Source organism: Rhagoletis pomonella, unplaced genomic scaffold (assembly GCF_013731165.1).
Source record: "Rhagoletis pomonella isolate Grant_MI unplaced genomic scaffold, Rhpom_1.0 Rhpom_scaffold_00001, whole genome shotgun sequence".
Classification (NCBI taxonomy): Eukaryota; Metazoa; Arthropoda; class Insecta; order Diptera; family Tephritidae; genus Rhagoletis; species Rhagoletis pomonella.
Window position 1 is genome coordinate 7,397,840 of NW_023458555.1, and position 12,195 is coordinate 7,410,034.

A 12,195-nucleotide genomic window follows, 5' to 3' on the forward strand; every position below is an offset into this window, starting at 1 on the left:
CTGAACAATTTGCTACATTGCTGCAAGAGCAGCGACCACAATAACATAAAAAAAAAACATCACGAACGACGCATCAAATTGCCGGCAAGGCGTACACTGTCGCCAATTCCAACCGCTGGACCGATCGTCCACACACGGCACAACAGACCCGCCCAAACTACTTTTGATATTAATTTCACTAATAAACACATACATGCACATACATACATATCAAATGTACATATGTGCATTCGTTATAAACTAAATATGTACTTTTATAGTTATGATGTCTGTCCGCACGAAAGCTTACTCCTTTAAAAGCCTATAAACGGTGAAAACGCTGTTTTCGAAAAAAAGGCAGCAGCCACACCGTCGTGAGCTTTATACATATGTATGTATGTAATATGTAGGGGCATATGTAAAAGTAAATAATAAAAAAAAAAAAAAATGGCTTGCAACTAGACTACTACCATCCGCTCGAATATTGCTTAATTATTCGTCGTTGCAAAATTTGTTTGTATGCGGCGTGCGGGGGTTGGAAGGTGTGCTGCACGAGGCTAAATCAAATAAATTAAATATTTACTCATAGCGCGTGCTTCGTAATTTAACTATCCATTTACTGTCGGCTTATGGCTTGCTACTGTCGACTAAACGAATTTTGAAAAAGGAAATATAAGTATAAAAGAGTAATGAAGAAAGGAAAAAAAAACTGTGAATATATGTATGTGTGTACATTAGAGTGGTCCAAAATAAGTAAAGTCGGAATTTTAACGCTCTCACCCCCTAGGATTGTTCTACATATATCGAAAAAAAGTATACCCCTATTTTTTTATTTGTAATTAAAAAAATATATAGAGATCGCTCAAAGCGCTCAAAGTTTTCCATGTGTGTGTGTGTAGGAAAAACAACTTTTCGTGGAAATGGTGTAGAATTCTTGAAGGTCAATATGCTTCGATCGGAAAACTCTGGTTCTCTTCAAAAGACTTCCAATAACAATATCCAATTATTTATTTTTTAACCATTTTTTAATAATGAAAATTTTTTATATATCCCCCCATGGCATTTTCTGGCATTTTCAAGGGGTTTTGGAGGACCTATAAAATATGGTTACTTAGAAAAAATTTTTAAAAAATAATTGAGTATTACTATTGGGAATCTGTTGAAGAGGAACAGAGTCTTCCGATCGTAAAATATTGAATTTCAAGAATTACATACCATTTCCACGAAAAGTTCTTTCTTCCCCATAGAAAATACATGAAAAACTTTGAGCACTTTGAGCGACCTCTAAATATTTTTTGATTTCAAAATAAAAAAAATAGGGCTATACTTTTTTCGATATAGAACAATCCGAGAGGGTGAGAGCATAAAAATTCCGACCTTACTTTTTTCTACATGCATTTTTGGACCACCCTAGAGTACATACTAACTACATATACATATGTGCGAAAAAAAATAATAACATTTTTTTAGAAAAACATTAAGTATGTAATAAATAAATAAAATTATAAAATGTTTCAATGTAAAAAACAAAAATAAAGAAATTATAAATAATTAAAATAATAACGAAATAAAAATAATGAATTAAAAAAAAAATAAATAAATTTTTCTTAAATAATCGATTACAAAATTTTTAAATGATAAAATAAAAAATACAAAAGATTAAATATAAATAAAAAAGGGTATAAAATGAAAATAACTGGAAAAAGAAAAAATTTAAAAATATGAAAAAATATACGTAAAAAAAAAATTAAAAGAAGATACAAAGTAGATTTACAGATCGTTACCTTAATTCAAGAATGCACTAACCAACAATTTTTTCGAAACTGCTCTTTTCACAGATTTTGGTAGGATGTATCAAAGTACACCTTCAATAAGAATTTTAAAGTTCTCTTACCAAAAACAACGGAGTTACATGCCACTTTTTAAAAGGCCCTACCTGTTTTTGTTTCTCTTTTTATAACTATAATTTTTTTGTCTCAGATTTTGATCCAGAGAGATCCAGAGTTGTTTTTGAGCCACAAACTTTTTATGAAATATTTTGAAACATATTTCATTTGAAATATTTGAAACGAAAGTAAGCTGAATTTTGTCGCTTACGCTAAAGAATGCATGTTATCAAGACACTAAAGTATTGAGAGCTGGCTGAAGAATGGGCAACTGCAAATCTGCGTGTGATCCAATGGGACGAGAGCCAAGTATAGGCACACGGAACTGTGGTAAAGTGCCTCCTGAAAAATCTATGCAAGGCGATTACAACGTTTCGTCATCAAATTTAAAAGGAAGCAACTGCGACAAAAACAATTTAAAGTATTTACTCTATGCTTATCTGGTTGAAGTGTAGGTGGAATTGAAAGAGCTTCCATTTTCATTAATATTTTTTGTTTTTAATTTCCTTGTGATATTTTTTGTTAATTTTCTCTTCATCAATATTGGTTTTCAGCACATTGGCGTCATCAAGCAAACGCTCTTATGGCAAATAAATTGCAGACGCAGACGCAGACACTGAGACATATTGCACTACACCAACACCAAGCCATAATAGTAGGATATTATATAGTACATGCACATCTTCCATATTATACTTCCAGCTTTTTAAGAGCTTTTGGTAGTTTTTTGTTTGGATTCTTTTATATACTACTGCATTTCTACAAACCAACATATTTATGCATGTACATACGTGTGTGTTCATGCCTTGACTTGCCTGTGGCATTGATGCTGATTGCTGACACTGTCTGGCATTTCCTTCCCACATACACATACACACACACACAGCAATGCTCACTAGACTTACCTACACTTTTGGCTAGAACTAACTTTAATCAAAACTTTTCACAAATCCAAAATGTACACAGAACGATTTAAATATGTTTCTATGCAAATTTGTTGAAAGTATGTATGTATGTACATATCTATGCGTTTTTGTTTGCGACTTCCACTCTATTACGCTTCACTTGGCACTGTGCATCAAAATGCCGAACAAATGCAAAAAAAAAAACGAGAGAAAAAGTTGATAAAATATGGTGCTTTATTGACTAGGCCAATGGGAAATAGTTCGGCAACAGCTGGCAGTTTAGCAAATAAAATATCTGCAAAACTTTTTACACACATTTTTGAGCATTGGAATTTGGTGAGGTATTTGGGTTTAAATTAATTTGAATGTATTATTTTATGCCGAAAAAAAATTTTGTTTCAAACAATTCTTTGCTTCTTTTTTGCAGCAAAGTCAAATATGTTTTCGTATGATTTATTACAGTTCGCGTCTGGTTAGTTTTAATACATCCCCGAAACTTTTAACAAAAAAAAAAAAAAAAAAAATATTGACAAACACTTTCTGTCGTATTATTAATTTTTACTTTAATTGCATATGTTCATACGTATTTTGCCTCGAAACACATTTTAATAAAAGCAGATAAAATTATCGGCATATGCGTCATTTATGAGTCAACAATAATTGTTTTCTGTCATATTTACAGCCGCCCACACTTTTATCTGCATTGAACATTTAATTTCCGACGCAAGTTTTTGTAGTCGCGGCACTTTTTTTTATAAATTCAGTGTTAATAAACGTACTTATATATATAAAAAAAGCTATAAATCTACAGAAGCTAAGTACGAAAATAATGTGCTTACAAGCGCTAGATGAGTAAAATGGCGTAGGTGCAAATTCTACACCAGAATATCAAAGAAAATAAACGTAAGTTTAATTTGAATTGTCAGATGAGAAAGCATTAATTTTTGGACAATTCACTTATCCACTGCAGGTTCCTTGGTTTATGCATTGCGGTTTTTCTCCAATATTCTCTGTATAAGTATCACATTTGAGAAGTCGTCGCTCTGGAGTCATCAATGACAAGTCACAGACATAAAATGAGTAAACGTATATAATGATCTCGAAATTTATTTTCGCTCTTTGAATTGCAGTCAGTCAGTGCTGGCAACATTTATTTCGGAAACTGATTTTCGAAATGTCTTTCCGGATGTTCACACGGTGGAATAAAATGTCTCTTGCTCAATTTGACAGCGCATTGCACTGGTACAAATGGTTGTGCGAAGTTTGCACTTTGTTGTCTTCGACGTCGAGTTGCCTTAACCAAACATTGTTTACTTGCTCAACTATGCTTCCGTGGAAGGAAAACTGCACGCTTTAAATCTGCTCGACCCATTTCCCCGAATCGATTGCTTGTAGTCGCATGTATAGTGCGCGCAAAAGCAATCGATTAACCACCACCGATCACCTATAATTAAATCAGCGTTCGCAAAGCTACCAAATAACTTGCTATCTCGCCACATTTCCCCATAAAATAATTTCGCTAAACTTGAAGTGACTGCATTGTTTCGATGACACCATTACGATGCGAATTTTTCGCGCATCGAAAATGATCGACAATTCATTCGCTCTACACTCGCAACAGGTTGCACAAAGTCGAAACTGAGTCAAAGATAAGTGAAAAAAAAAAAGTAGCAAACAGAAAATTCGAGCGATAAAAAAGCGACAATGCTCACTTGCAAGTTGGTGAACAACGCATTTGCTACTAGTTAATCGGAATGCCACAATACATCTGTCTGTCAAGCTTGTTACTCATCAACATCTGAAATGTATTGGAGCATAGTCTGCGGCGCTTGCACTTGTATACTATGTACTGCGCGCTTATCTCTTGCGTCTTAGTTCGTTAATAATGATGACTCGTACGACCGACACGACGACGGCATCCCGCCTCACATATTCGAAGGCGCACCCCTGAACGCTGTACCTACCTGGCTCTGGCTGGGTGTAGCTGAGAATAAACGCCATTGATGGCAAAATTGAAGCGAGCAGCAGTACTCACTACTCATCGCGCTATATAGAGGAGAGCAAAAGAGCTCGTATGAAACGTGACGACTGCACTCGTTCGTTTTCTGGAAAAGTTGAAATTTTACTAGTACTCTACTCTACTTCCACTTCCATTTAAAGTTTTCTCAAGCCGCCAGCAACTTGCGCCTGCCGCAACGCCGCCGCTTACTTGACTGGCGTTGGTGGTGTTGAGCTCGAGTTCCGAGATAGCAGCCCAATAAAAAGGTAAGATTTGAGTCATTCGCCGCAAGCTGGCCGGCCAAATGCTCCGCCGGTCGTTTGATCGACCGCTTGCTTGCTCAACTTATGTATGTAGCTGGTTGGTTGGTTGGTCGGTCATTTTGCGGCATTCGAGTGCGACCCGACCGGTTGTAATGCAAGCGGCGGCTTTACTTACTTACTTGCCTCTGTACTCGCTAACTCAAAAGTGCCTTTTGCTTGATTTAAGCCGGACTGGTTGGCTGGTTGTTTACTGGCTTTGTTATTGAAGTCAGTCTCAGTCGATTTTGAAACTCGTGCGCGTCGCGATAGTGTTGTATGCGCAAACGGAACGAAATGTCTATCAACAACGCAAAAAATATACGCCTATGCTTACTACTTGATTGAATGACTTCTTCAATTGCAATTTTCTTAAGTGTTAAGTTGAGTGTTCTAAAAGTTTGCCAAAATGTGAGAACGTTAAATAACTGTTTAAATATTCTTATGTACTTACATTGAAATCTGCAGTTTGGTTTCCATAAATGGTGTGTAAAATAAACAACTTAAACTGTGCAACAGTGCATCAGAAATTTAAGGCGCAAATTTTTGCTATCTTCGTACGAATTGTGCCAAGAAATATGAAAAAAGCGAGTTCAGCAATTGCGATGGATGCGATTTATTGAGTGAAAAAAATTTATCTAAAATTATAAATTTTTGTTTTCATATTTTTGTTTATAAAACTGGCATTACTCAGAGCACTGGATCAGGTTGACCAACGAAGATGTATGTTTTGGAGAGTGTTCACAATGAACACGAGTTTTAGCTTTCGGCATTGCTCGACCTGGTCACTATCTATAGTCGTCTTGGGAGGCATTTGTTGTCGTAGCACTACGCTGCCTACTAACTGTTTGGTGACTGAAGGACCATCAGTCCTTTGTTGGATTTGCCTGGCCGGCTTGACATTACGTTCGGCTAGGTTAGCGGGGTGTGTATAGAAAGTTCCGTACAAATAGAAGGAAAGAGAACTCAAGGCATTAGTAGCAGGCTAAATTAAGAAGGTCCAAAAGCGTTACGAGTACCTTCAAAAACTGGCCCGGACCTCGACGCAGAAATTGTCATAGATACTGATTCCTCATATCATTTTCACTAGCTTCTACAGAGAGACTTCGTTGACATTCGCCACTCCAACTCGTTGGGATCCCTAAGCCTGGGGGCGCCCTTTGCAGCCTTACTCTGAACAATTGAGATTGTCTTGTCTTTGGAAGATCGATTTCAAACTTTTTTACGTAATTTAGATTTGCAGTTTTAAAACCACAGGCGACTGTAGCCACGACACGATCGACCGACGAGAATTTTCATATATCAAATGGTATTTTTTTTTGGATTTTTGTAAAACCCATCAGTAAACTCGTCCCAAGAATACTAAAAATTCATTAGCATCGAACCCTTTCACCGCTCTCAAAAGCTCTCCGTACATACATACATATGTATTTGCTTCATTTATTATTTTACATAACTTGGAGCTTCCCGTTGCTCGTTGGCATTAGTCATACTTGTGGCGTGTTCTGGATTTTTTTCGCTTCATTTTTTTTCCTGCAAGTCAACTTCGATTGGCAAACGAGTTTTTCGCCAGCTGTCTGTTTGGTTGGTTAAACATTTTCCAACTGCACACCGCTCCCTACAGCCCGCGTACATTCACCATTTGCCCGCAGCCTTTGGTGTACATAATTGTTTTTCCCAACTCAACTCCAAACTTTGCTGCCCTCCCCCCCCTCTCGCCAAATACAACTGTTGCACGTCACGTTTTATTGGCAATTACAGCTAACTCCTGACAAAAATGTGTTGCATTCCTCTGCCAGCAAAAAGAAAACAAATACAAATATTGTGAAAAGCAAATCTTCACCAGCTAGACTTCTGCATACATACAGTACGCTTTGAACGCATCACTGTATGCGCTGCTGCTTCCCCCTGGTTTGCAACCGCAAGTGAAAGTCTTGCCGCTGCTATGGACTTTGGCATGCCATTAATGTCCGTCCATATTGCGTTTTCTAGCATTCAATGAGCGATTTTTTTTTTTTTTTCAATTATCCATTGAAAAAACCGCCGCCGAGGGGAAATAAACAAATTTTGCGTTGTGCCTCAGCGGTCAGCGGCTTCAAGCTACTTACTATAGGATTCTGCTTTTCTATATTTTATTTCTTTTTTAATATGTACATATGTACGTACATGTGTATACGTATATGATTTGATATGTTGACTTTCGCGGCGCCACCGTCAAAAGTTTAATAAACAATTTGCTGCGGCTGCAATACGCCAAGCATTTTAATTATTTTTTCTTATTTACTTTTACCTTTTTTGCCTCGTTCAAATGCTTGTTGTTTGCAATTGCCATCTGTGCTGTGCGTTGCGCTACGCTACGCCGCTTTGACTGTCAATTGTCGATTGCCGCAATTGTCGTATATGTTGTTGGCTTGGCAATTTTTTCGATGTGCGTGCCATCTTTAATACGCGCCATTGCTTTCGGAAATTGTTGCTATACACACACATATAAAAAACCACTAAATGTCAAATTTGAAATTTCGCGGGGAGAAGCAAAAAGCCTTTAAAATTTACATAGAAAATGTAGTAAAAAATAAAGCCATATTTTTGCAAGATATCATCGCTATGAATTGTGAAATGCAGGTGTGTCTGCATTAGAGATGGTCGCGCGACTAAGTATTCAATCCTGATCCCGATCATTTCGATATTAAATCTTTAAGTCTCGAACGCGCCCATCCCGATGTTTTTCAGATTTGCACCGCGGACCCGCCATGGTTTCCGATATCTATCACTGAGTTAAATTTACATGGTTTCCAATTGAATTTTAAATGTATCTTCAAAACAGGCGTATTCAAAAATATACCTCCACGCCTTATATTGTGTAAGGTTTTCAATGAGGTTGGGTCGATGTTGAAATGGAATAAAATAAATAGTTAAATAGTTTTTTTTTTAGAAGTCAATGTTTGCCATAAAACGAAACGTGTCTTCCACATGTAAAAAAAGTTGTTGGCATAGACATATGATCAGAAAATGCCATAAGAAAATGTTTAGCGGGGTCGGGCCTCACGATCTGGGTGGCCAATTTACATAACCTATTCTGGATATAACAAAGCCCACAAATTCTTCATGCAGAATATCTATCGGGGCGTCCGTTGTTTGACACCGCCGTAGCGTCGTCCTGCTGGAACCACATATCGTCAACGTTGCTATCATTTGATTGGATAAAAAATCGGCTATAATCGTTTTGGAGCGCTCAGCCATATGCTGAGAAAATTATCCCCGTACCATTTTCTCTTCTTCTGTGCTTGACCATTCCTCTTATGTCGGGATGTCGTTAAAAATTAAAATATATCAGTGCATATGTATTTACTACAATTGCTAAATTACCATTTGGAAGAGCGTCAAGTGTTCTCATGGTTAATTTAATGCCAACGGTTTCTACACATCAGCTCTCTCCCAACAGTTTTTTTTTTTTCTTGTTTAGCGAGAAATTTCATGCGCTTATTTTATTTTTTAACTGAATCTCCTAGCTATGCACAATAAAGGCACGAAAACTCTTACTATTTGCTATAATTAAGTATATCGATAATTGACAACGGTGGCAAAATTGTGAAGAATTGCGACTGTCGTTTTTAAAAAGTTTTTTTTTTTTCAGATATGGCCGTAAAAGACAAAAGAAAGGTAGTGTCTCACAGGTGGTCCATAATACTAATATGGTTTAGATCCGATCATTAGATCATGAATATATATATATATATTTTTTTTTGTATGAGAATTACAGTCGGTTTTGTTTTTTGCTTAAAAATTACTTGTTAACTAAATATATTGATTTTCATGCAAATTGCAAAAAATCCTAAAAGGTACATGGCATCAATAAAAAAATCTCGACGTGCTAGAAAAAAAAACCAAAGATGCATTTTAATTTAAAATACAGTGGTGGAAAATTAAATAGGGACACGACATTTTTTAAAATTTTGCCTATTTTTCTTTCGTTTATTTAAAATTTGTTATTTTTTTATAAAATTGTAGCTATGAATTCATATTTCAAACTTTGTGCTAAAATTATAAAAATTCTGCAAAATTGCATCTAAATTTTCAACTTTTTAATAAGACTTTTTAGAATTTTTTAGAGTATGTAGTTTTATAGCCCATTAAATTTTAGTATAATGAGGTGTAAGTTTTAAGTTACAAAAAAATCCCGTTGATTTTTGGCAATTTTCTTAATGCGTTTTCTTCCATACAAAGTATCATACAAAGTATGTTCGACAATTTTTTGATGGAAAAAGTGCTTAATACATTCAGAATAAAAATGATCAAAAATCATCGCGATTTTTTTGGAACTTCAAACTTGCCTTTATTCTACTAAAATTTAATGGGTTATAAAACTGCGCACTCAAAAAAATTCTAGAACTAAAAAGTTGAAAATTTAATTTACCAAGTTTGAAAAGTGAAGTTATATGGTTTTTGTTAGATAATGAGCTATACTTTTATAAAAAAAAATTATAAATAAAAGAAAAAGTGTAAATTTCGCAGGCCTGTGTTATTGTTGGCGTTCAAAGTTTACAATGTTCTAAGAGGAAATTTTTTCATTCCCTTTTGATATGGTTCTTTTAAGACAAACCGGTTTCGGCGTTGTGCCATCTTTAGTGTCATTTTTTGCTCTCCAACTCGCGGTAAGTGCAGCCGCAATATGGCAACTCTGTTGGCAATATAGCAACATAGCACCCAAGCCAATGCCCACTTAACATCCAAGACATGAATATGAAAATCTCGCAAATGTTTTTAGTTAGCGTGCAAATGCTACATATTTTTGTTTGTAAATTTTTCTTTACGTTTCATTTTCATCATTTTCCTACAAACTTTGTTTTGTTTTTTTTTTTACAATTGTTCCTTGTTTTTGTAAATACAAAATTTTAAATTGTATGCGAAAAAACTTTCACTGCTTCCAGCTGGTTGGTTGTTCGGTTGGCCAGCTAGACGTAGAGTCGTTTGCCTATACATGTAGGCGCATAAATACAAAAGATTGTGTCAGAAAACAAAAAAAAAAAAAAATGGGAAACAAAAAAAAAAAACAATAATTAAAACAAATGGAAAAAATCAAAACAAAATGTTAACGAACGCGCAGGTGTAAACGTCATTCATTCTGTAGAGTTACGTTTTTATTGTAGGTGTGTGAGACTCAGGTGCGGATGTCCTCCAGCAACAACCAACAGCAAATTTTTGTTTTTGGCTACTCTAGCTTGGCGTTGGCGATTTTTTCTGGCTTTTTGCATTTTCACGCCAATTTCGCGTTTTTTTTTTTTTTTTTGTATTAACTCTTCATGCCTGACTATTTCACACTAGCTCGTCTCTCCCTCTCGTCCTCCCCCGCCCCCTCCTTTTGTCTATTTTCCTTTGAATGCTAAATTTATGCAAATTCGTACTAAATACACGCTAATATTTAGTAGTCTCGCAGTTTGGTCACTTTTATGCCTTTCTGGTTATTCACTTTTGATAAATTACTTTCGCTCACTTGTTTTGTTTAATTTATATACTTTTTTGGTAGTTTACGTATTTTTGTGTAATCTTTTACTTGTTACTTAATAGGAGGTACTTACATACATTTAAAGTCGTCTACTCCGCTCACTCATTCGTTTCATGTCGAAATTGAAAAATTCGAATTGAATTTTTTTTCGTCATGCATGCGAAATACCGAGACCAAGGCACATTGAACAGGAAGCTGATTTGATTTTTTTATTTCAAATTGTTTGGTCTCCAAAATGTCAAATATTTAAAATTTTTTCTCACAAAAAATCTAAATTGCTAAAATCAGCTAAACCGCTGATTACTGGGCCTTGCAAAGGATGGATCAATGTTTCGAGAAGCAAACAAATTTACTAAGAAAGAAAGTTGCAACAATAATAATTTTGCCAATTTCAGTTTTTAATTTTTTTATTTTTTTTTGTATTTCACATGGCACGCTTTGATTTAGAAGAAAAAAATCAGAACAGTTTTTGGCACTTTCGATACCAGAAGCAACCACAAAACACACGCAAAGGTTGGTTTTTGCTCTAATGCGACTACCTGTTTGATATGCCTTGACCGAAACTAAAAAGCAATCGTTATTTTTTTCTATGTGAAACAAATTGTATTAAAATTAGCAATATTTTATATTTATTATAATTGAGTCAATGAAGTTAAGTGTTAAAAGTTAAAGTTAAAGTTAAGTGTTAAAGTTAAAGTAAGTGTTTTCAAAAAAAAAGTAGAGGCATGGTAAAAAAAAATCTAATCGATTTTCATCAAATAGTCGGATCAGCATTATGCCATGCGCAACCTAGAAAAAGGTGACCTTTCCCACCGACACAACCGTCCTTGCCTTCTTTATTGCAGTTGCACCTGGTTCTACCCACTGTTTTGGTCGATTTTTGGTCTCACAACGAAATTCTGAATACCACTTCTTAATCATTCTAAATGATGTGCAGAGTTCCCATAATGTTTTTTAAGCTTGGCTTAGCTTTCGCGTATCGGTGTTAGAGATGCGCATTAACTACCACTCGGTAGGTCCAAGTCGAAAAAAAAAAAAATAATTGTTTCGCCCCTCGGCAGGCAATGGCAAACCTCTGAGGGTATATTTGCCATGAAAAAAGCTTATCATTAAAACCATTTGCTGGTCGGATGCGGCGTAAAACTTTAGCCCCCTACCCTTTGTGTGACAACATCAATGCGCACACACCTCAAATCGGATGAGAAGCTCGAGCAAGTACTAGCAAATGCTCACATGCATTTTTTTTTAATTGGTTAGGTTGTCAAATTAGGCGAAAATTCGGTAATTAAATGAACTGGTTAATTGGTATTCCCGGATAATTGAACAAAAAATTGTGCAATTTTTTCAGTTTCAATTAACCGAGGACTACTGTATGTACATACATAAATCCGTGAAATCTCCAAATCATATTTTAAGCATTTTTATTACACCGCAGCAGCACTAATTCCACACACTTTTTTTTTTTTTACAAATTTTCGAGTTAATTAACACTATGCATGTGTGTGTGTGGCGTTCTCCATTTTCTTTGATTGCTGTAAAGTTTTATTTAAAGTGTTTCACTTTTTCCTCGCACCTCACGTTGAATTAGTTGTAAACGTGCACGTAATTAAATTACGGTAATAAA

At 35.4% G+C, this 12,195-nt stretch overlaps 1 protein-coding gene across 3 annotated transcripts in view; it reads left to right on the top strand.

The window, feature by feature from the left end:
* Window positions 1-5,111: 5,111 nt before the first annotated feature.
* Window positions 5,112-12,195, top strand: part of LOC118737546 (tyrosine-protein kinase Btk29A) — a 44,938-nt gene continuing 37,854 nt past the window's right edge. For all 3 annotated transcript variants that reach the window (XR_004992824.1, XM_036468124.1, XM_036468132.1), the window contains exon 1: window positions 5,112-5,553. The gene's annotated coding sequence lies outside the window, so the exon portion shown is untranslated. The remainder of the gene's footprint in view (window positions 5,554-12,195) is intronic.